The 22,500-nt window shown below is 55.4% G+C and overlaps 2 long non-coding RNA genes across 3 annotated transcripts in view; one reads left to right on the forward strand and one right to left on the reverse strand.

Annotated features, from left to right (window-relative positions):
* LOC144955169 (uncharacterized) overlaps positions 1 to 6,473 on the reverse strand; it is a 10,983-nt gene extending 4,510 nt beyond the window's left edge. Inside the window, exons 1-3 of the long non-coding RNA XR_013641529.1 lie at positions 6,316 to 6,473; positions 4,035 to 4,099; positions 87 to 162 (exon numbers count right to left, since the gene is read on the reverse strand). This is a non-coding gene — a long non-coding RNA (uncharacterized LOC144955169). The remainder of the gene's footprint in view (positions 1 to 86; positions 163 to 4,034; positions 4,100 to 6,315) is intronic.
* Positions 6,474 to 15,854: 9,381 nt separating this feature from the next.
* The window catches only part of LOC144955171 (uncharacterized), a 7,507-nt gene continuing 861 nt past the window's right edge, over positions 15,855 to 22,500 (forward strand). Inside the window, exons 1-3 of one of the 2 annotated variants that reach the window (XR_013641530.1) lie at positions 15,855 to 15,918; positions 18,934 to 19,113; positions 22,144 to 22,219. This is a non-coding gene — a long non-coding RNA (uncharacterized LOC144955171). Of the gene's footprint in view, positions 15,919 to 16,223; positions 16,399 to 18,933; positions 19,114 to 22,143; positions 22,220 to 22,500 lie in introns of those variants that run through there. The other variant, XR_013641531.1, reaches the window with a different exon arrangement.

Here is a 22,500-nt window from a genome sequence, read left to right on the forward strand (position 1 = left end):
GAGACACGGGGAGAGACACGGGGAGAGAGACACGGGGAGAGACGGGGGAGACAGGGGAAGACAAACGGAGACAGAGTGAGACAGACCTCAGCTTTTGGTCCAATGAAGATGTCTCCCTCCAGAGCTCCCGCCATGACACGGACATGCTTGGGGCGTCCCACGCTGAGTGAGACACACAGACACACACAGAGACACACACACACACAGACACACACACACAGAGACACACACAGAGACACACACAGAGACACTCACAGAGACACTCACAGAGACACACAGAGACACACACAGACACACACACACACAGACACACACAGAGACACTCACAGAGACACTCACAGAGACACGCAGACACACACACACAGACACACACAGCGTGAGACACACACAGACACACACACAGACACACACACACAGACACACACACACAGACACACACACACAGACACACACAGCGCGAGACACACGCAGACACACACACAGACACACACAGCGTGAGACACACAGACACAGAGACACACACAGAGACACACAGTGACACACGCAGAGACACACACAGCGTGAGACACACACAGGCACACACAGATAGACACACACACACACAGACAGCGTGAGACACAGAGCCAGGAGATTGAATCTTCACCCTCGGGGCTCCTCCAGAAACAACGAAAAACCATTGCGGATGGCCACGTGGAATGTTGGAACGCTCACTGCGGAGGAGGAGAGGCTGCCACTCCTCTGTCGGGAGCTGGACCGGTACCGCCTGGATCTCTGTGGCATTCAGGAGGTCCGGTGGACCGGCTCTGGCTCCTGCCACCATGAGGGGTGGACAGTCCTCCACTCGGGGCAGGAGACTGCCAAACAACAGGGAGTGGCTCTTCTTCTGAACAAAAGAATGAAGGGGGCGTGGGAGCGTGGCGGTGAGGTGTGGGAAGCTGTAAGCCCCAGGCTACTTTGGGCTCGCCTTCCCATCAACCAGAGGCGAGGAGTGGTGGTCGTGGTTACTTATGCCCCCACCGAAGACGAACATCCGTGGAGGGATGCAGGCAAGGCCGATGAGTCAGATGCCTTCTATGACCTCCTGTCACAGGTGCTGGCTAAAGTGGCCCCTCGGGACAGAGTCATCTTGTTGGGTGACTTCAATGCCCGAGTTGGTCATGATGCTGGCACCTGGTCTGGAGTGATTGGAAGGCATGGGCCAGATCAGCTCAATAACAACGGTAGGAGGCTGCTAGATTTTTGTGCAGCCCATGGGCTTGTAATTACCAACACGCTCTTCCGGCATCGGCGCATCCACACAACATCGTGGATGCATGCCGGGTCCAAGCAAGAACATCTGCTTGACTACATAGTGACGGACCAGCGGATGCGAGCCCATGTCCTTGACACCAGGACCTACCGTGGAGCTGATCTGACCTCTGACCATCGACTAGTCATCTGTAAGATGCGCCTGCCATTCTTCCACTCCGGTGGTGGGTGTACACCCAGGACCCCATTCCAACCTAAGGTGGCCTGGTCTCAGCTAGCTGATGGAAGTTGTAAGCGAGAATTTTATCATCGCTTGCGGCTGGGGTTGGCATCGTCCCCCACTCCTCCTGATGTCGAGGGTGAATGGGCGAGGTTTAGGACTGTGGCTCATGCAGCTGCAATGGCTGCTTTGGGTACGCGGTCCAGACCTCCCCAGAGACCCTGGCTGACAGAGGAGGTGTTCAAGCTGGCTGAGAAAAAGCGACAGGCCCACTCTCATCGTCTACAGCATCCCACGTCGGAGAATGAGGAGGTTTACCGCAGCCTTCGCTCGGAGGTTCGGAGAGCCGTAAGGCGCTGCAAGGATGGGTGGTGGTCGCGGGTTGCTGAGGAGATGGAGTCTGCCTCAGTGGCCCGCGATCACAAATCACTATTTAATTACATCAATAAAGTAACCTGCAGCGCCACACCTATTACCATCATTAGGGGAAAAAAACGGTGATCCAATCTCCGACCCCCAGGAACAGGTTTGCAGATTGTCTGAGCATTTCTGTGAGGTCCTGGGGGAGGGGAAATCCCTCAGCCAGGAAAACATCGTGGCACAAAGTGGGGATAACCCTGCTGAGGTTGCGGTGCCTCAAATATTGGAAGAAGTCACCCCCTGTGAGTGGCTGGCTGAGGTACCAGCTGTTGAGGAAGTACTGAAGGCGATCCGGAGTCTGAGACCAGGAAAGGCACCGGGCAAAGATGATCTCCCAAGCGAAATGCTGAGGGAGGGTGGCGTTTGTGCACAGACTGCCCTACGTGACATCATAACAACAGTCTGGACCACTGGACGGGTTCCGCAGGATTGGAAGGATGCCCTGGTGGTCCCCCTCTTTAAGAAGGGGGGCCGCACAGACTGTAACAACTACAGGGGCATCTCACTCCTCAGTGTGCCGGGAAAGGTCCTGGCAAGGATTATTCAACATCGCCTTGCCAGGCACGCTGAGGAGAGGCTTGCGGAGCCCCAATGCGGTTTCAGGAAAGGGCGGTCCTGCACAGATGCCATATTTTCTGTCCGTCTGCTACAGCAGAGGTGTAGGGAATTCCAACAAGACCTACATCTCTGCTTTATTGACCTGGTCAAGGCCGATGATACCATCAGTAAGCCTGGGCTCTGGGTTGTTCTTCGTGCTTTCGGAGTCCCTGACCCTCTGCTCACGATCATTAAGGACCTTCATGATGGTGAGCGGGCCCGGGTAAAACTACGTGGCCGGGAGTCGGAGCCTTTCCCTGTACACCTTGGGGTGCGACAGGGATGTCCTCTGGCTCCCACATTATTTAACATCTATTTCGACTGCGTAGTTCGTGAAGCCTTCAATAGCTGTACTGGGGGAATTTCCATCTGGTACAGATACAATGGGAGGCTGATCGATGCCCGGGTGCGGTCAAGGGATGGCTCCCTATTGGTCAACCACGTTATGTATGCCGATGATCTGGTAATAGCTGCTCATTCAGAAGAGGAGTTGGAGACGCTGCTGCTGAGACTGGAGCGTGCCACTAAGAGGTGGGGCCTTACCATCAGCCCCACCAAAACTAAGCACCTGCCTGGGTATTTTGTACCATCGGGCACTCCACCCCCACAACTCCCAATCGGTGATGGGGCAGTTGTTGAGAGAGTGGAGAGTTTCCCATACCTGGGCAGTGTGCTTATGACCGGCTCCAGTTTATCAGCAGAGGTCTCACTCCGAATCAGTCGAGCGGCAATATCTTTTCATCGGTTGCGTAACGCTGTGTGGAAGCTACCTGGTCTGTCGCTCCGCACGAAGCTTCAGGTCTTCTCGGCCACGGTCATTCCCTCCCTTCTCTACGCTTGCGAAACGTGGACCCCCCTAGTGGAGCATCTTCGCCGGTTGGAAACATTTAGGCTGGCCTGCCTACGATCCATCCTGGGTTTAACCAGGCTGGATTGTGTGAGGAGCTCACAAGTCCTTGAAAGATCTGGGCAAAGTCCCATCAGTGAGCTCCTCCGGCAGGCAAGGCTGCGTTGGCTGGGTCATGTAGCCCGCATGCCCAGCCACCGCATGCCTAAACAGCTTTTGTTCGGCCGGATCGAGGGGGCTAAACGGGCGCGGCACGGGCTAGAGAAGAGATGGAGTGATGTGGTACAGGAGGACGTGGAGCTGAGTGGACTTGCCGATGACTGGTACCAGCGGTGTCAAGATCGGCCTCAGTGGAGGAGGCTCGTGAAGGACGCTACTGGGCAGTTGGAGGCAGTCGCCCTCCAACAACAACGGAGGGCGGAGGAGCGACGCTCACAACAACGAGCGGAGCGCCGGGTGGCTAAAGCACAGCAAGTTGGCACAGTAGGGGGCACAGGTGGTGCATCAGCCAGTCATCTCGGTCATCTCGGTCAGTCGACCCGTGGCACCTGGGTCTGCCCCGTGACCTCCTGCCAGCGGGCGTTCGACACTTCACGTGGCCTCAGGGTGCACATGGCCTGGCACAAGCGTCGTGGTGACGTCACCGCCACTTAGTGGCGAATGGCGGTTGTTGTTGTGTGTGTCACTGTGTGTGTCACTCACTAGTTTGGGAAGTGACATTTGGGGATTTGGTCTCCAGCAAAGCCGGCCTTGATGATGCCAGAGCCCTGCACGACACAGACACTCACCAAGTCACTCACCCAGTCACTCACCCAGTCACTCACCCAGTCACTCACCCACCCAGTCACTCACCTAGTCACTCACTCACCAAGTCACTCACCCAGTCACTCACTCACCGAGTCACTCACCCAGTCACTCACTCACTGAGTCACTCACTCACCTAGTCACTCACCAGTACACTCACCAACACTCATCAATACACTCACCACCATTACCACCACCATCACCACCACCATTACCACCTCCTCCACCACCATCACTACCATCATCAGGCTAGGTGCAGGAGGTCACGGGACAGACCCAGCAGGTGCCATGGGTTGTACTGCTGTGCCAGGCTAGGTGCATGAGGAGGAGGTCACGGGACAGACCCTGCAGGTGCTATGGGTTGTGCTGCTGTGCCAGGCTAGGTGCATGAGGAGGTCACGGGACAGACCCTGCAGGTGCCATGGGTTGTACTGCTGTGCCAGGCTAGGTGCATGAGGAGGTCACGTGACAGACCCAGCAGGTGCCATGGGTTGTACTGCTGTGCCAGGCTAGGTGCATGGGAGGAGGTCACGGGACAGACCCTGCAGGTGCCATGGGTTGTTCTGCTGTGCCAGGCTAGGTGCATGAGGAGGTGGTCACGGGACAGACCCTGCAGGTGCCATGGGTTGTACTGCTGTGCCAGGCTAGGTGCATGAGGAGGAGGTCACGTGACAGACCCAGCAGGTGCCATGGGTTGTACTGCTGTGCCAGGCTAGGTGCATGAGGTCACAGGACAGACCCTGCAGGTGCCATGGGTTGTACTGCTGTGCCAGGCTAGGTGCATGAGGAGGTCACGGAACAGACCCAGCACTCACCCAGTCACTCACCCACCCACTCACCAACCCACTCACCCACCCACTCACCCACCAATTCACCCACCAACTCACCCACCAACTCACCCACCAACTCACCCACTCACTCACCCAACATCACTCCATCTCTTCTCTAGCCCGTGCCACGCCTGTTTGGCCCCCTCTATCTGGCCAAACCACCACCACCTCCACAAGCAGCACCACCAAAACCACTACCACCACCAAAACCACAACCACCATAACCACCACAACCACCATCAGCACCACAACCACAATCAGCACCACCATCAGCCCCATCACCACCACCAATCACCACCACCACCTCCACCACCTCCAGCACAACCATCACCACCTCTACCAACCACCACAAACATCTCCCCCACCATAACCATCACCACCAAAATCACCACCACAATCACAACCACCACCACAATCACCACCAACACAATCATCACCACCACCACAATCATCACCACCACCACCACCACAATCATCACCACCACCACCACAATCATCACCACCACCACCACAATCATCACCACCACCACCACAATCATCACCACCACCACCACAATCATCACCACCACCACAATCATCACCACCATAATCATCATCACCACCACCACAATCATCACCACCACCACAATCACAACCACCACCACAATCATCACCACCACCACAATCATCATCACCACCACCACCACAATCATCACCACCACCACCACCACAATCATCACCACAACCACAATCATCACCACCACAACCACCACCACAATCACCACCACCACAACCACCACCACAATCATCACCACCACAACCACCACCACAACCATCACAACCACCATCACCACCACCACAATCACAACCACCACCACAATCATCACCACAATCACAATCACCACCATCACAATCATCACCACCACCACAATCATCATCACCACCACCACAATCATCATCACCACCACCACCACAATCATCATCACCACCACCATCACCACCACCACAATCATCACCACCACAACCACCACCACCACCACCACAACAATCATCACCACCACCACAATCATCACCACCACCACCACAACAATCACCACCACCACCACAACCACCACCAACAACAACAAACCCGCAACCAAATCGTAGACAAATCCCCCAAATCGCACCAAACCCACGACCCCACCCCAACACCCCCCTCACCCCTCCCTGTCTGCGGGCCCCGGTGGCGCCCCCGCCGGTAGGGGGCTTCTAGACCAGAGCGAGGCTGCACGTAAAACCGACTAGGCCCCTCCCCTCAAAACATTTTTTTTTCTAATATTTCTTTTGACCGCGAGCTCACATCAACAACAACAACAACATCAACAACTCACGTTGTCTATCACCACGGGCTGGTTGGCGATGATATCGTAGGAAGCCATCGCGAGAGAAGCCGCTGCTGCCGCCGCTGTTTTAATATTTTTTTTATAATTTACTGAGGCGAAGGGCGATGTCAACGCCTCTCGATGGGAGAGGAGGGGGAGGAGCTAACAGCCGTGCGTGGTGACGTCAGCGACGTCTGCGGCCGTGCGTGGTGACGTAGCGCCGGCGGTTGGCGCATGCGTGGTGACGTCGACGACGTCTCCGGCCGTGCGTGGTGACGTCGACGACGTCTGGGGCCGTGCGTGGTGACGTAGGCGACGTCTGCGGCCGTGCGTGGTGACGTAACGCAGGCGGCGGGCGCGTGCGTGGTGACGTCGACGCGACGTCGGCCCCGGAGCGCGTGCGTCATGACGTAAGGACGTCGTCTCGGAGGGCGTGCGTGGTGACGTCGCCGGCGAGGCGCGGTGACGTTGCAAGTTCTGCGCGATGACGTCACCGGCTGCCCGCGTGGTGACGTCACCCCCCATCGCGATCCCTCGTGGAGGATTAAAGGCGTGACGTCATCGAGCACGGATGCTCGAATTCAACGGCGGTTCGGCGACGTGACGTCATCGAGCACGGTCGGAAGGCGTGACGTCATCGCGCACGGTTTTACAGAGCAACGTCGCGGGTTTGTTCGGCGTCACAACCGGGTCCACTGATTGGTTTAGCCGGCGTGACGTCACCCCTTGCGGAAACCGTCACAACCGGGTACACTTATTGGTTGTGGGCGACGTGACGTCATCCGTCGCAACGCCACCGTCAAAACCTGGGCCACTGATTGGTTTAGGCGACGTGACGTCATCCAACGCACCGCCATCGTCAGAACCGGGCCGCGTGACGTCATCCGCAAGCGGGAAACCGTCACAACCAAATGACGTCATTTGGCGGGTGGGTGGGGGAGGCCAAGGGGAGGGGGGGGGCGTGAACCCCGAGGATTCGACCCTTATGACGTCACGCCCCGCGAGGCCGGTGCTGTGACGTCACCATGCGCTTGGCCGCCGCCTGCATGGTGACGTCACATAGAGACCCATAGACTCCCACAGAGACCCATAGAGATACATACAGACCCATAGAGACCCATAGAGACCCATAGAGACCCATAGAGACCCATGGAGATACATAGAGATACATAGAGACCCATAGACACCCACAGAGACCCATAGAGACCCACAGAGATACATAGAGATACATAGAGACCCATAGACACCCACAGAGACCCATAGAGACCCATGGAGATACATAGAGATACATAGAGACCCATAGAGATACGTAGAGATACATGGAGATACATAGAGACCCATAGAGACCCATAGAGACTCACAGAGACCCACAGAGATACATAGAAACCCATAGAGATACATAGAGACCCATAGAGATACACAGAGATACATAGAGACCCATAGACACCCACAGACACCCATAGAGACCCATGGAGATACATAGAGATACATAGAGACCCATAGAGATACGTAGAGATACATGGAGATACATAGAGACCCATAGAGACCCATAGAGACTCACAGAGACCCACAGAGATACATAGAAACCCATAGAGATACATAGAGACCCATAGAGATACACAGAGATACATAGAGACCCATAGACACCCACAGACACCCATAGAGACCCATGGAGATACATAGAGATACATAGAGACCCATAGAGATACGTAGAGATACATGGAGATACATAGAGACCCATAGAGACTCACAGAGACCCACAGAGATACATAGAAACCCATAGAGATACATAGAGACCCATAGAGATACACAGAGATACATAGAGACCCATAGAGATACATAGAGACCCATAGAGATACACAGAGATACATAGAGACCCATAGAGATACATAGAGACCCATAGAGACCCATAGAGACTCACAGAGACCCATAGAGACTCATGGTGGGTGGGTGGGTGGGTGAGTGGGTGAGTGAGTGGGTGGGTGGGTGAGTGGGTGAGTGAGTGGGTGGGTGAGTGAGTGAGTGGGTGGGTGAGTGGGTGGGTGAGTGAGTGGTTGGGTGAGTGAGTGAGTGGGTGAGTAGGTGGGTGGGTGATTGGGTGGGTGAGTGAGTGAGTGAGTGGGTGAGTGAGTGGGTGGGTGAGTGAGTGAGTGGGTGGGTGAGTGGGTGGGTGAGTGAGTGGTTGGGTGAGTGAGTGGGTGAGTAGGTGGGTGGGTGGTGATTGGGTGGGTGAGTGAGTGAGTGGGTGAGTGAGTGGGTGGGTGAGTGGGTGGGTGGGTGAGTGGGTGGGTGAGTGAGTGGTTGGGTGAGTGAGTGGGTGGGTGAGTGAGTGGGTGGGTGAGTGGGTGGGTGGGTGAGTGGGTGGGTGAGTGAGTGGTTGGGTGAGTGGGTGAGTAGGTGGGTGGGTGGGTGATTGGGTGAGTGAGTGAGTGGGTGAGTGAGTGGGTGGGTGAGTGGGTGGGTGAGTGAGTGAGTGGGTGGGTGAGTGGGTGGGTGGGTGAGTGAGTGGGTGGGTGGGTGAGTGAGTGGGTGAGTAGGTGGGTGAGTGAGTGGGTGGGTGAGTGGGTGAGTGGGTGGGTGAGTGAGTGGGTGGGTGAGTGGGTGGGTGAGTGGGTGGGTGAGTGAGTGAGTGGGTGGGTGAGTGGGTGAGTGGGTGAGTGGGTGGGTGGGTGGGTGAGTGAGTGAGTGAGTGAGTGAGTGGGTGGGTGAGTGAGTGGGTGGGTGGGTGGGTGGGTGAGTGGGTGGGTGAGTGGGTGGGTGGGTGAGTGGGTGGGTGAGTGAGTGGTTGGGTGAGTGAGTGGGTGAGTAGGTGGGTGGGTGGGTGATTGGGTGGGTGAGTGAGTGAGTGAGTGGGTGAGTGAGTGGGTGGGTGAGTGGGTGGGTGAGTGAGTGGGTGGGTGAGTGGGTGGGTGGGTGGGTGGGTGAGTGAGTGAGTGAGTGGGTGGGTGGGTGAGTGGGTGGGTGAGTGAGTGGGTGAGTGGGTGGGTGAGTGGGTGGGTGGGTGAGTGAGTGAGTGAGTGAGTGAGTGGGTGGGTGAGTGGGTGGGTGAGTGAGTGAGTGGGTGGGTGAGTGGGTGGAGTGAGTGAGTGGTTGGGTGAGTGGGTGAGTAGGTGGGTGGGTGATTGGGTGGGTGAGTGAGTGAGTGAGTGAGTGGGTGAGTGAGTGGGTGGGTGAGTGGGTGAGGAGGTGGGTGAGTGGGTGGATGGATGAGTGAGTAGTATTGTCCACTGGGGGAGACAAAGGCGGCCGGGCGTGGTGGTGCTGGCCACCCACCCCCTCTGTGTGTAGCCACAGTGCCGGTAGCCTTCATAGACGCTGCTACTGGCTGCCAGCACTTGCCCCTACAGCCCTGCCAGAGGATACCTGGGGGAGCTTTGTCTCTGTACTCAGCACTTGACCCATCAGCCCTGCCAGAGGCTACCTGGGGGAGCTTTGTCTGTGTCTCAGCACTTGCCCCTACAGCCCTGGTAGAGGCTGCCTGGGGGAGCTTTGTCTGTGTCTCAGCACTTGCCCCTGCAGCCCTGGCAGAGGCTACCTGGGGGAGCTTTGTCTGTGTCTCAGCACTTGCCCTTACAGCCCTGCTAGAGGCTACCTGGGGGAGCTTTGTCTGTGTCTCAGCACTTGCCCCTGCAGCCCTGGCAGAGGCTACCTGGGGGAGCTTTGTCTGTGTCTCAGCACTTGCCCCTGCAGCCCTGCTAGAGGCTACCTGGGGGAGCTTTGTTTCTGTACTCAGCACTTGACCCTACAGCCCTGCTAGAGGCTACCTGGGGAGCTTTGTCTTTGTACTCAGCACTTGTCCCTACAGCCCTGCTAGAGGCTACCTGGGGGAGCTTTTTCTGTCTCAGCACTTGCCCCTACACCCCTGCTAGAGGCTACTTGGGGGAGCTTTGTCTGTGTCTCAACGCTTGCCCCTACAGCCCCGCTAGAGGCTACCTGGGGGAGCTTTGTCTGTGTCTCAGCACTTGCCCCTGCAGCCCTGCTAGAGGCTACCTGGGGAGCTTTGTCTTTGTACTCAGCACTTGTCCCTACAGCCCTGCCAGAGGCTACCTGGGGGAGCTTTGTCTTTGTGTGTAAATAGACAACAATGGGCATCTTTGTGTTTGCATGACCTACAGAGAGCACTTGACCAAAACTGGTTGAGCAGGCTACCCGGGGGATCTTTGACTTTATCTGTGCATCTATTTTATAGGGGCTGATGTGGATTTCAGACACTCACCACTCACCCACTCAGCCACTCACTCACCCACCCACTCAACCACTCACCCACTCACTCACCCACTCACCCACTCACCCACCCACCCACTCAACCACTCACCCACTCACTCACCCACTCACCTACTCACTCACCCACCCATTCACCCACTCACCTACTCACCCACCCACTCAGCCACCTACTCACTCACTCATCCACTCACTCACCCACTCACCCACCCACTCACCCACTCACTTACTCACTCACCCACTCAGCCACCTACTCACTCACCCACCCACTCACTCACTCAGCCACCTACTCACTCATTCACCCACCCACCCACTCACTCACCCACCCACTCACCCACTCACTCACTCACTCACCCACTCTCTCACTCATTCACCCACCCACTCACCCACTCACTCACTCAATCACCCATTCAGCCACCTACTCACTCACTCACCCACTCACCCACTCACGCACTCACCCACCCACTCACTCACCCACTCACCCACTCACCCACTCACTCACCCACCCACTCACCCACTCACTCACCCACTCACTCACCCACCCACTCATTCACCCACCCACTCACTGACTTACCCACTCGAGTGTGGTGAGTGGGTGAGTAAGTAGGTGGGTGAGTGATTGGGTGAGTGGATCAATAGGTCAATGAGTGATTGAGTGGTTAAGTGAGTGAGTGAGCTTTGTCTGTGTCTCAGCACTTGCCCCTACAGCCCTGCTAGAGGCTACCTGGGGGAGCTTTGTCTGTGTCTCAGCACTTGTCCCTACAGCCCTGCCAGAGGCTACCTGGGGGAGCTTTGTCTTTGTGTGTAAATAGACAACAATGGGCATCTTTGTGTTTGCATGACCTACAGAGAGCACTTGACCAAAACTGGTTGAGCAGGCTACCCGGGGGATCTTTGACTTTATCTGTGCATCTATTTTATAGGGGCTGATGTGGATTTCAGACACTCACCACTCACCCACTCAGCCACTCACTCACCCACCCACTCAACCACTCACCCACTCACTCACCCACTCACCCACTCACCCACCCACCCACTCAACCACTCACCCACTCACTCACCCACTCACCTACTCACTCACCCACCCATTCACCCACTCACCTACTCACCCACCCACTCAGCCACCTACTCACTCACTCATCCACTCACTCACCCACTCACCCACCCACTCACCCACTCACTTACTCACTCACCCACTCAGCCACCTACTCACTCACCCACCCACTCACTCACTCAGCCACCTACTCACTCATTCACCCACCCACCCACTCACTCACCCACCCACTCACCCACTCACTCACTCACCCACCCATTCACCCACTCACCTACTCACTCACCCACTCAGCCACCTACTCACTCACTCATCCACTCACTCACCCACTCACCCACCCACTCACTTACTCACTCACCCACTCAGCCACCTACTCACTCACCCACCCACTCACTCACTCAGCCACCTACTCACTCATTCACCCACCCACCCACTCACTCACCCACCCACTCACCCACTCACTCACTCACTCACCCACTCTCTCACTCATTCACCCACCCACTCACCCACTCACTCACTCAATCACCCATTCAGCCACCTACTCACTCACTCACCCACTCACCCACTCACGCACTCACACCACCCACTCACTCACCCACTCACCCACTCACCCACTCACTCACCCACCCACTCACCCACTCACTCACCCACTCACTCACCCACCCACTCATTCACCCACCCACTCACTGACTTACCCACTCGAGTGTGGTGAGTGGGTGAGTAAGTAGGTGGGTGAGTGATTGGGTGAGTGGATCAATAGGTCAATGAGTGATTGAGTGGTTAAGTGAGTGAGTGAGCTTTGTCTGTGTCTCAGCACTTGCCCCTACAGCCCTGCTAGAGGCTACCTGGGGGAGCTTTGTCTGTGTCTCAGCACTTGTCCCTACAGCCCTGCTAGAGGCTACCTGGGGGAGCTTTGTCTGTGTCTCAGCACTTGTCCCTACAGCCCTGCTAGAGGCTACCTGGGGGAGCTTTGTCTGTGTCTCAGCACTTGTCCCTACAGCCCTGCTAGAGGCTACCTGGGGGAGCTTTGTCTGTGTCTCAGCACTTGTCCCTACAGCCCTGCTAGAGGCTACCTGGGGGAGCTTTGTCTGTGTCTCAGCACTTGCCCCTACAACCCTGCTAGAGGCTACCTGGGGGAGCTTTGTCTGTGTCTCAGCACTTGTCCCTACAACCCTGCTAGAGGCTACCTGGGGGAGCTTTGTCTGTGTCTCAGCACTTGCCCCTACAGCCCTGCTAGAGGCTACCTGGGGGAGCTTTGTCTGTGTCTCAGCACTTGCCCCTACATCCCTGCTAGAGGCTACCTGGGGGAGCTTTGTCTTTGTGTGTAGGAGCTGTTGTTGTTGATGTAAATAATTAACGCGACTTCCCAAACAAACATGGACTAGAGTGGGTGAGTGAGTGAGTGGGTGAGTGGGTGAGTGGGTGAGTGAGTGGGTGAGTGAGTGAGTGGGTGAGTGGGTGGGTGAGTGAGTGGGTGAGTGAGTGAGTGGGTGAGTGGGTGGGTGAGTGAGTGGGTGGGTGAGTGAGTGAGTGGGTGAGTGAGTGGGTGAGTGAGTGGGTGGGTGAGTGAGTGAGTGGGTGAGTGAGTGGGTGAGTGAGTGGGTGGGTGAGTGAGTGAGTGGGTGGGTGAGTGAGTGAGTGAGTGGGTGAGTGAGTGGGTGGGTGAGTGAGTGAGTGGGTGAGTGAGTGGGTGAGTGAGTGGGTGAGTGAGTGGGTGGGTGGGTGAGTGAGTGAGTGGGTGAGTGGGTGAGTGAGTGGGTGAGTGAGTGAGTGGGTGAGTGGGTGGGTGAGTGAGTGGGTGAGTGAGTGGGTGAGTGAGTGAGTGGGTGAGTGGGTGGGTGAGTGAGTGGGTGAGTGAGTGGGTGAGTGAGTGGGTGGGTGGGTGAGTGAGTGAGTGAGTGGGTGAGTGGGTGAGTGAGTGGGTGAGTGAGTGAGTGGGTGAGTGGGTGGGTGAGTGAGTGGGTGAGTGAGTGGGTGAGTGAGTGGGTGGGTGAGTGAGTGAGTGAGTGGGTGAGTGAGTGGGTGAGTGAGTGGGTGAGTGAGTGGGTGGGTGGGTGAGTGAGTGAGTGAGTGAGTGGGTGAGTGGGTGGGTGGGTGAGTGGGTGAGTGGGTGGGTGAGTGAGTGAGTGGGTGAGTGGGTGAGTGGGTGGGTGAGTGAGTGAGTGAGTGGGTGGGTGGGTGGGTGAGTAGGTGAGTGGGTGAGTGGGTGGGTGGGTGAGTGGGTGGGTGAGTGGGTGGGTGGGTGAGTGAGTGAGTGGGTGAGTGGGTGGGTGGGTGGGTGGTGAGTGAGTGGGTGGGTGAGTGGGTGGGTGGGTGAGTGAGTGGGTGAGTGAGTGGGTGAGTGGGTGGGTGAGTGAGTGGGTGGGTGAGTGAGTGAGTGGGTGGGTGAGTGAGTGAGTGAGTGGGTGAGTGAGTGGGTGAGTGAGTGAGTGGGTGAGTGAGTGAGTGAGTGGTGGGTGAGTGAGTGAGTGAGTGAGTGGGTGAGTGAGTGGGTGGGTGAGTGAGTGAGTGGGTGAGTGAGTGGGTGAGTGAGTGGGTGAGTGAGTGGGTGAGTGAGTGGGTGGGTGAGTGAGTGAGTGAGTGGGTGAGTGAGTGGGTGAGTGAGTGGGTGAGTGAGTGGGTGGGTGGGTGAGTGAGTGAGTGAGTGGGTGAGTGGGTGGGTGGGTGAGTGGGTGAGTGGGTGGGTGAGTGAGTGAGTGGGTGAGTGGGTGAGTGGGTGGGTGGGTGAGTGAGTGGTGGGTGGGTGAGTGAGTGAGTGGGTGAGTGAGTGGGTGGGTGAGTGAGTGAGTGAGTGGGTGAGTGAGTGGGTGGGTGATGTGAGTGAGTGGGTGAGTGAGTGGGTGGGTGTGAGTGAGTGAGTGGGTGGGTGAGTGAGTGAGTGGGGTGGGTGGGTGGGTGGGGTGAGTGGGTGAGTGGGTGGGTGAGTGAGTGAGTGAGTGGGTGGGTGGGTGAGTGGGTGAGTGGGTGGGTGAGTGAGTGGGTGGGTGGGTGAGTGAGTGAGTGGGTGGGTGAGTGAGTGAGTGGGTGGGTGAGTGGGTGGGTGAATGGGTGAGTGAGTGAGTGGGTGAGTGAGTGGGTGAGTGGGTGGGTGAGTAGTGGGTGGGTGAGTGAGTGGGTGGGTGAGTGAGTGAGTGGGTGGGTGAATGGGTGAGTGAGTGATGTGAGTGGGTGAGTGAGTGGGTGGGTGGGTGGGTGAGTGAGTGGGTGAGTGAGTGGGTGAGTGAGGTGAGTGAGAGTGGTGAGTGAGTGGGTGGGTGAGTGAGTAAGTGGGTGGGTGAGTGAGTGGGTGGGTGAATGGGTGAGTGAGTGAGTGGGTGAGTGAGTGGGTGAGTGGGTGGGTGAGTGGGTGAGTGAGTAAGTGAGTGGGTGAGTGAGTGAGTGGGTGAGTGGGTGGGTGGGTGAGTGAGGTGAGTGGGTGAGTGAGTGGGTGAGTGAGTGAGTGGGTGAGTGGGTGGGTGAGTGGGGTGAGTGGGTGAGTGGGTGGGTGGGTGAGTGAGTGGGTGAGTGGGTGAGTGAGTGAGTTGGTGAGTGGGTGGGTGAGTGGACACACAGACACACACAGACACACACACAGACACACAGACAGACACACACACAGACACACACACAGTGATAGTTTCACAGCCTCCCACTCCCACAGCCACTTCCACAGGCGGCCCGGACTGGAAGCGAAGTTCCGGATCCGAGATCCGATATCTTCACACGGAGGGGGGGGGAGAGGGGGGAGGAGAGGGGGAGGAGAGGGAGAGGGAGGGGGAGGGAGGGGGGGGGGGGAGAGGGGGAGGAGAGGGGGAGGAGAGGGAGAGGGAGGGGGAGGAGGGGGGGGGAGAGGGGGGAGGAGAGGGGGGGAGAGGGGGGGAGAGGGGGGGAGAGGGGGGGAGAGGGGGGGAGAGGGGGGGAGAGGGGGGGAGAGGGGGGGAGAGGGGGGGAGAGGGGGGGAGAGGGGGGGGGTGAGAGGGGGAGAAGAGGGGGCGGGGAGAGGGGGGGGGGGGAGAGGGGGGGGGGGGAGAGGGGGGGGAGAGGGGGGGGGAGAGGGGGGGAGAGAGGGGGGGGAGAGGGGGGGAGAGGGGGGGAGAGGGGGGGAGAGGGGGGGGTGAGAGGGGGGGAAGAGGGGGGGGGGAGAGGGGGGGGGGGAGAGGGGGTGGGGGGAGAGGGGGGGGGGGAGAGGGGGGGGGGGGAGAGGGGGGGGGGGAGAGGGGGGGAGAGGGGGGGGGAGAGAGGGGGGGCGGGAGATGGCGCAGAGGGAGGGAGGTGGGAGGAGAGAGGGAGGAGGGAGGGACGGAGGGAGTGGAGTGAGTGGAGGAGAGAGAGAGCGGAAAGAGACAAAGACACACACACAGGTAGAAACACAGGTAGACACACACACACACACACAGACACGTACAGGTACACACAGGTAGACACACACACACACAGGTACACACAGGTACACACACACAGGTAGAAACACAGGTACACACACAGGTACACACACACAGGTACACAGACACACAGACTCACACACAGACACACAGGTACACAGACACACACAGGTACACACACAGGTACACACACACAGACACACACACACAGGTACACACACATAGACACACACAGACACACACAGGTACACACACACACAGACACACACACAGACACACACAGGTACACACACAGACACAGTGTACACACAGGTAGACACACACACACACAGGTACACACACAGACACAGTGTACACACAGGTAGACACACACACACACAGGTAGACACACACACACAGGTACACACGGAGACAGACAGTCGAGTGATTACATCGGGGCGTGTACAGGTGAGTGTACAGGTGAGTGTACAGGTGAGTGTACAGGTGAGTGTACAGGTGAGTGTACAGGTGAGTGTGCAGGTGAGTGTACAGGTGAGTGTGCAGGTGAGTGAGTGTGCAGGTGAGTGAGTGTATCAGTGAGTGTGCATGAAAGTGAGTGTGAGGGAGTGTATGGGTGAGAGTGTGAGTGTATGAGTGAGTGTGTGTATATCAGTGTATGACTGAGTGAGTGAGTGAGTTAATGAGTGAGTTAATGAGTGAGTTAATGAGTGAGTGTATGAGTGAGTGAGTTAATGAGTGAGTGTATGAGTGAGTGAGTGTATGAGTGAGTGTATGAGTGTATGAGTGAGTGTATGAGTGAGTGTATGAGTGAGTGAGTGGTGAGTGAGTGTATGAGTGAGTGAGTGTATGAGTGAGTGTATGAGTGTATGAGTGAGTGTATGAGTGAGTGTATGAGTGAGTGAGTGGTGAGTGAGTGTATGAGTGAGTGAGTGTATGAGTGAGTGTATGAGTGAGTGAGTGGTGAGTGAGTGTATGAGTGAGTGAGTGTATGAGTGAGTGTATGAGTGAGTGAGTGAATATATGAGTGAGTGAGTGAGTGTATGAGTGACGATTATCTGAAACGGTCCTGGGCCTTTCCTAGGTCCACTCAGCCTCAAATCAGTAACCTGGTGCGGTGTGCAGTTAACATCGCTAGCACTGGGGAGACAAAGGCGGCCGGGCGTGGTGGTGGTGGCCACCCACCCCCTCTGTGTGTAGCCACAGTGCCGGTAGCCTTCATAGACGCTGCTGCTGCTGCTGCTACTAACACAGCACTTGCCCCTACAGTCTGTAACAGGCTACACGGGCATCTTTGTCTGTGTGTTGTGTCATGGTGCCCGCATGCCCCAGCCACTGCATGCCCCATAGAGGGGGCTGAACGGGGTTGAGAAGAGATGATGTGCGAGTGGGTTGGTGAGTGAGTGGGAGGGTAGGTGAGTGGGTGGGTGGGTGAGTGGGTGGGTGGGTGGGTGAGTGGGTGGGTGAGTGGGTGGGTGAGTGAGTGGGTGAGTGGGTGGGTGAGTGGGTGGGTGAGTGGGTGGGTGAGTGGGTGGGTGAGTGGGTGGGTGAGTGGGTGAGTGAGTGGGTGGGTGAGTGAGTGGGTGAGTGGGTGGGTGAGTGGGTGGGTGAGTGAGTGGGTGAGTGGGTGGGTGAGTGGGTGGGTGAGTGGGTGGGTGAGTGAGTGGGTGAGTGGGTGGGTGAGTGGGTGGGTGAGTGGGTGGGTGGGTGAGTGGGTGGGTGAGTGGGTGGGTGAGTGGGTGGGTGAGTGGGTGGGTGAGTGGGTGGGTGAGTGGGTTGGTGAGTGGGTGGGTGGGTAGGTGAGTGGGTGTGTGAGTGGGTGAGTGAGTGGGTGAGTGAGTGAGTGAGTGGGCGAGTGGGTGGGTGGGTAGGTGAGTGGGTGGGTGAGTGGGTGAGTGAGTGGGTGAGTGGGTGGGTGAGTGGGTTAGTGAGTGAGTGGGTGGGTAGGTGAGTGGGTGGGTGAGTGGGTGAGTGAGTGGGTGAGTGAGTGGGTGAGTGGGTGAGTGAGTGGGTGGGTGGGTAGGTGAGTGGGTGGGTGAGTGGGTGAGTGGGTGAGTGAGTGGGTGGGTGGGTAGGTGAGTGGGTGGGTGAGTGGGTGGGTGGGTGAGTGAGTGGGTGGGTGGGTAGGTGAGTGGGTGGGTGAGTGGGTGGGTGGGTGAGTGAGTGGGTGGGTGGGTAGGTGAGTGGGTGGGTGAGTGGGTGGGTGGGTGAGTGAGTGGGTGGGTGGGTAGGTGAGTGGGTGGGTGGGTAGGTGAGTGGGTGGGTGGGTAGGTGAGTGGGTGGGTGAGTGGGTGAGTGGGTGGGTGAGTGAGTGGGTGGGTGGGTGAGTGAGTGGGTGAGTGGGTGGGTGGGTGGGTGAGTGGGTGGGTGGGTGAGTGAGTGGGTGAGTGGGTGGGTAGGTGAGTGGGTGGGTGAGTGGGTGGGTGGGTGAGTGAGTGGGTGGGTGAGTGAGTGGGTGAATAGGTGAGTTAGTAGGTGAGTGGGTGGGTGAGTAGGTGAGTGAGTGGGTGAGTGAGCAGGTGAGTGGGTAGGTGAGTAGGTGGGTGAGTGGGTGAGTAGGTGGGTGAGTGGGTGGGTGAGTGAGTAGGTGGGTGAGTGGGTGAGTGCGTGGGTGGGTGAGTGGTTGGGTGAGTGAGTAGGTGAGTGAGTGGGTGGGTGAGTAGGTGGGTGAGTGAGTAGGTGGGTGAGCGGGTGGGTGAGTAGGTGGGTGAGTGAGTAGGTGGCTGAGTAGGTGAATTAGTAGGTGGGTGAGTGGGTGGGTGGGTGAGTGAATGGGTGAGTTAGTGGGTGGGTGAGTGGGTGAGTCGGTGGGTGAGTGGGTGGGTGGGTAGGTGAGTGGGTTGGTGAGTGGGTGGGTGATTGGGTTGGTGAGTGGGTGGGTAGGTGAGTTGGTGGGTGAGTTAGTGGGTGAGTGGGTGGGTGAGTAGGTGAGTGAGTGGGGAGTGATTTTCCCAACAATCATACAACCCCATCACTCCTCCACCCCCACCGTTGCAGTGATCCCATTGGTCGAGATGCGGTCGCCATGACGACAGAGTGGACGGGGCGGAGTCTCGGCCGTGCCCACTCAAGCCCCTCCCTGCTGCAGTGCATTGTGGGTGGTGTGAGCGGCTTCCTGTCCAGTGCAAAGAAAAATGGCCGCCGGCGACGTCACGTTACCAAGGGCGACGGCACGAGGTAGAATCTGATTGGGTCGTGAAGTCTCCCATAGACCCCAATGTTAAAGTGTCTACCCATAGACTTCAATGTTAAAGTGTCTACCCATAGACTTCAATGTTAAAGTGCATACCCATAGACTCCAATGTTAAAGTGTCTCCCCATAGACTTCAATGTTAAAGTCTCTACCCATAGACTTCAATGTTAAAGTGTCTCCCCATAGACTTCAATGTTAAAGTGTATACCCATAGACTCCAATGTTAAAGTGTCTCCCCATAGACTTCAATGTTAAAGTCTCTACCCATAGACTTCAATGTTAAAGTGTCTACCCATAGACTCCAATGTTAAAGTGTCTCCCCATAGACTTCAATGTTAAAGTGTATACCCATAGACTCCAATGTTAAAGTGTCTCCCCATAGACTTCAATGTTAAAGTGTATACCCATAGACTCCAATGTTAAAGTGTCTCCCCATAGACTTCAATTTTAAAGTCTCTACCCATAGACTTCAATGTTAAAGTGTCTACCCATAGACTCCAATGTTAAAGTGTCTCCCCATAGACTTCAATGTTAAAGTCTCTACCCATAGACTTCAATGTTAAAGTGTATACCCATAGACTTCAATGTTAAAGTCTCTACCCATAGACTTCAATGTTAAAGTGTCTACCCATAGACTTCAATGTTAAAGTGTCTACCCATAGACTCCAATGTTAAAGTGTCTACCCATAGACCCCAATGTTAAAGTGTCTACCCATAGACTTCAATGTTAAAGTGTCTACCCATAGACCCCAATGTTAAAGTGTCCCCATAGACTTCAATGTTAAAGTCTCTACCCATAGACCCCAATGTTAAAGTGTCTACCCATAGACCCCAATGTTAAAGTGTCTACCCATAGACTTCAATGTTAAAGTGTCTTCCCATAAACTCCAATGTTAAAGTGTCTACCCATAGACTTCAATGTTAAAGTGTCTACCCATAGACTCCAATGTTAAAGTGTCTACCCATAGACTTCAATGTTAAAGTGTCTACCCATAGACTCCAATGTTAAAGTGTCTCCCCATAGACTTCAATGTTAAAGTGTCTACCCATAGACTTCAATGTTAAAGTGTCTACCCATAGACTCCAATGTTAAAGTGTCTCCCCATAGACTTCAATTTTAAAGTCTCTACCCATAGACTTCAATGTTAAAGTGTCTACCCATAGACTCCAATGTTAAAGTGTCTCCCCATAGACTTCAATGTTAAAGTCTCTACCCATAGACTTCAATGTTAAAGTGTCTACCCATAGACTCCAATGTTAAAGTGTCTCCCCATAGACTTCAATGTTAAAGTGTCTACCCATAGACTCCAATGTTAAAGTGTCTCCCCATAGACTTCAATGTTAAAGTCTCTACCCATAGACTTCAATGTTAAAGTGTATACCCATAGACTTCAATGTTAAAGTCTCTACCCATAGACTTCAATGTTAAAGTGTCTACCCATAGACTCCAATGTTAAAGTGTCTACCCATAGACCCCAATGTTAAAGTGTCTACCCATAGACTTCAATGTTAAAGTGTCTTCCCATAAACTCCAATGTTAAAGTGTCTACCCATAGACTTCAATGTTAAAGTGTCTACCCATAGACTCCAATGTTAAAGTCTCTACCCATAGACTTCAATGTTAAAGTGTCTACCCATAGACTCCAATGTTAAAGTGTCTCCCCATAGACTTCAATGTTAAAGTGTCTACCCATAGACTTCAATGTTAAAGTGTCTACCCATAGACTTCAATGTTAAAGTGTCTACCCACAGACCCCAATGTTAAAGTGTCTACCCATAGACTTCAATGTTAAAGTGTCTACCCATAGACTTCAATGTTAAAGTGTCTACCCATAGACTTCAATGTTAAAGTGTCTACCCATAGACTTCAATGTTAAAGTGTCTACCCATAGACTTCAATGTTAAAGTCTCTACCCATAGACTTCAATGTTAAAGTGTCTACCCATAGACCCCAATGTTAAAGTGTCTACCCATAGACTTCAATGTTAAAGTGTCTCCCCATAGACTCCAATGTTAAAGTCTCTACCCATAGACTCCAATGTTAAAGTGTCTACCCATAGACTCCAATGTTAACGTGTCTACCCATAGACCCCAATGTTAAAGTGTCTCCCCATAGACCCCAATGTTAAAGTCTCTACCCATAGACTCCAATGTTAAAGTGTCCCCATAGACTTCAATGTTAAAGTCTCTACCCATAGACTCCAATGTTAAAGTCTCTACCCATAGACTCCAATGTTAAAGTGTCCCCATAGACTTCAATGTTAGAGTCTCTGTTGGGTCTCTATGGTTCTATATGAGTCTCTGGGTCTCTATGGGTGTCTATGGTTCTATATGAGTCTCTGGATCTCTGTGGGTCTCTGTGGGTCTCTATGGTTCTATATGAATCTCTGTGGGTCTCTGTGGGTCTCTGTGGGTCTGTATGCGTATCTGTGGGTCTCTGTGGGTCTCTATGGTTCTATATGAGTCTCTGGATCTCTGTGGGTCTCTGTGGGTCTCTATGGTTCTATATGAGTCTCTGTGGGTCTCTGTGGGTCTCTGTGGGTCTGTATGCGTATCTGTGGGTCTCTGTGGGTCTCTATGGTTCTATATGAGTCTCTGGATCTCTGTGGGTCTCTGTGGGTCTCTATGGTTCTATATGAGTCTCTGTGGGTCTCTGTGGGTCTGTGTGGTTCTCTGTGGGTCTCTGTGGGTCTCTATGGTTCTATATGAGTCTCTGTGGGTCTCTGTGATATCAGACGCTTGATGTGAGCTGCTTTCGCTGCGTGCGATGGGCCATTTCGCTTCTCTGAACAGAGATCTCCACACAGTAGCAGCTCAGCGGGGCCACTAGCACCTGGTAAGAAATACAAAACAAAATGAATATATAGACCGGAGAGACCCGGCAGTACGGGTCTGGATCCTGACAGAACCAGTCTATCGAACCTCCGGGATTCTGTGGAGATCCGGGCGGTAGCCGTCCAGCTCCCGACGACCAAACGGCAGCCTCTCATCCCTCCTTGTGACTTTCCTTCCAGGCTGGCTGCCAGTGACGACGATGAGTGGTGGGGACCACCACGTGACAGTGGTCGTCACGGCAACCGCGAGGCTCAGGTGGGTGGCGCCATCACCGCCAACATCAGAACCAACGTCACAACCCCCACCTAACATCACCAACACCATCACCACCATCACCACCATCACCACCATCACAACCCCCACCACCATCACCACCATCACAACCACCAACAATATCACAACCATCACCACCATCACCACCACCACCATCACCACCACCATCACAACCACCAACAATATCACAACCCCCACCACCATCACCACCACCATCACAACCACCATCACCACCACCACCACCACCATCACAACCACCATCA

The sequence above is a fragment of the Lampetra fluviatilis genome, unplaced genomic scaffold (assembly GCF_964198595.1).
Source record: "Lampetra fluviatilis unplaced genomic scaffold, kcLamFluv1.1 SCAFFOLD_410, whole genome shotgun sequence".
In the NCBI taxonomy this organism is placed as follows: Eukaryota; Metazoa; Chordata; class Hyperoartia; order Petromyzontiformes; family Petromyzontidae; genus Lampetra; species Lampetra fluviatilis.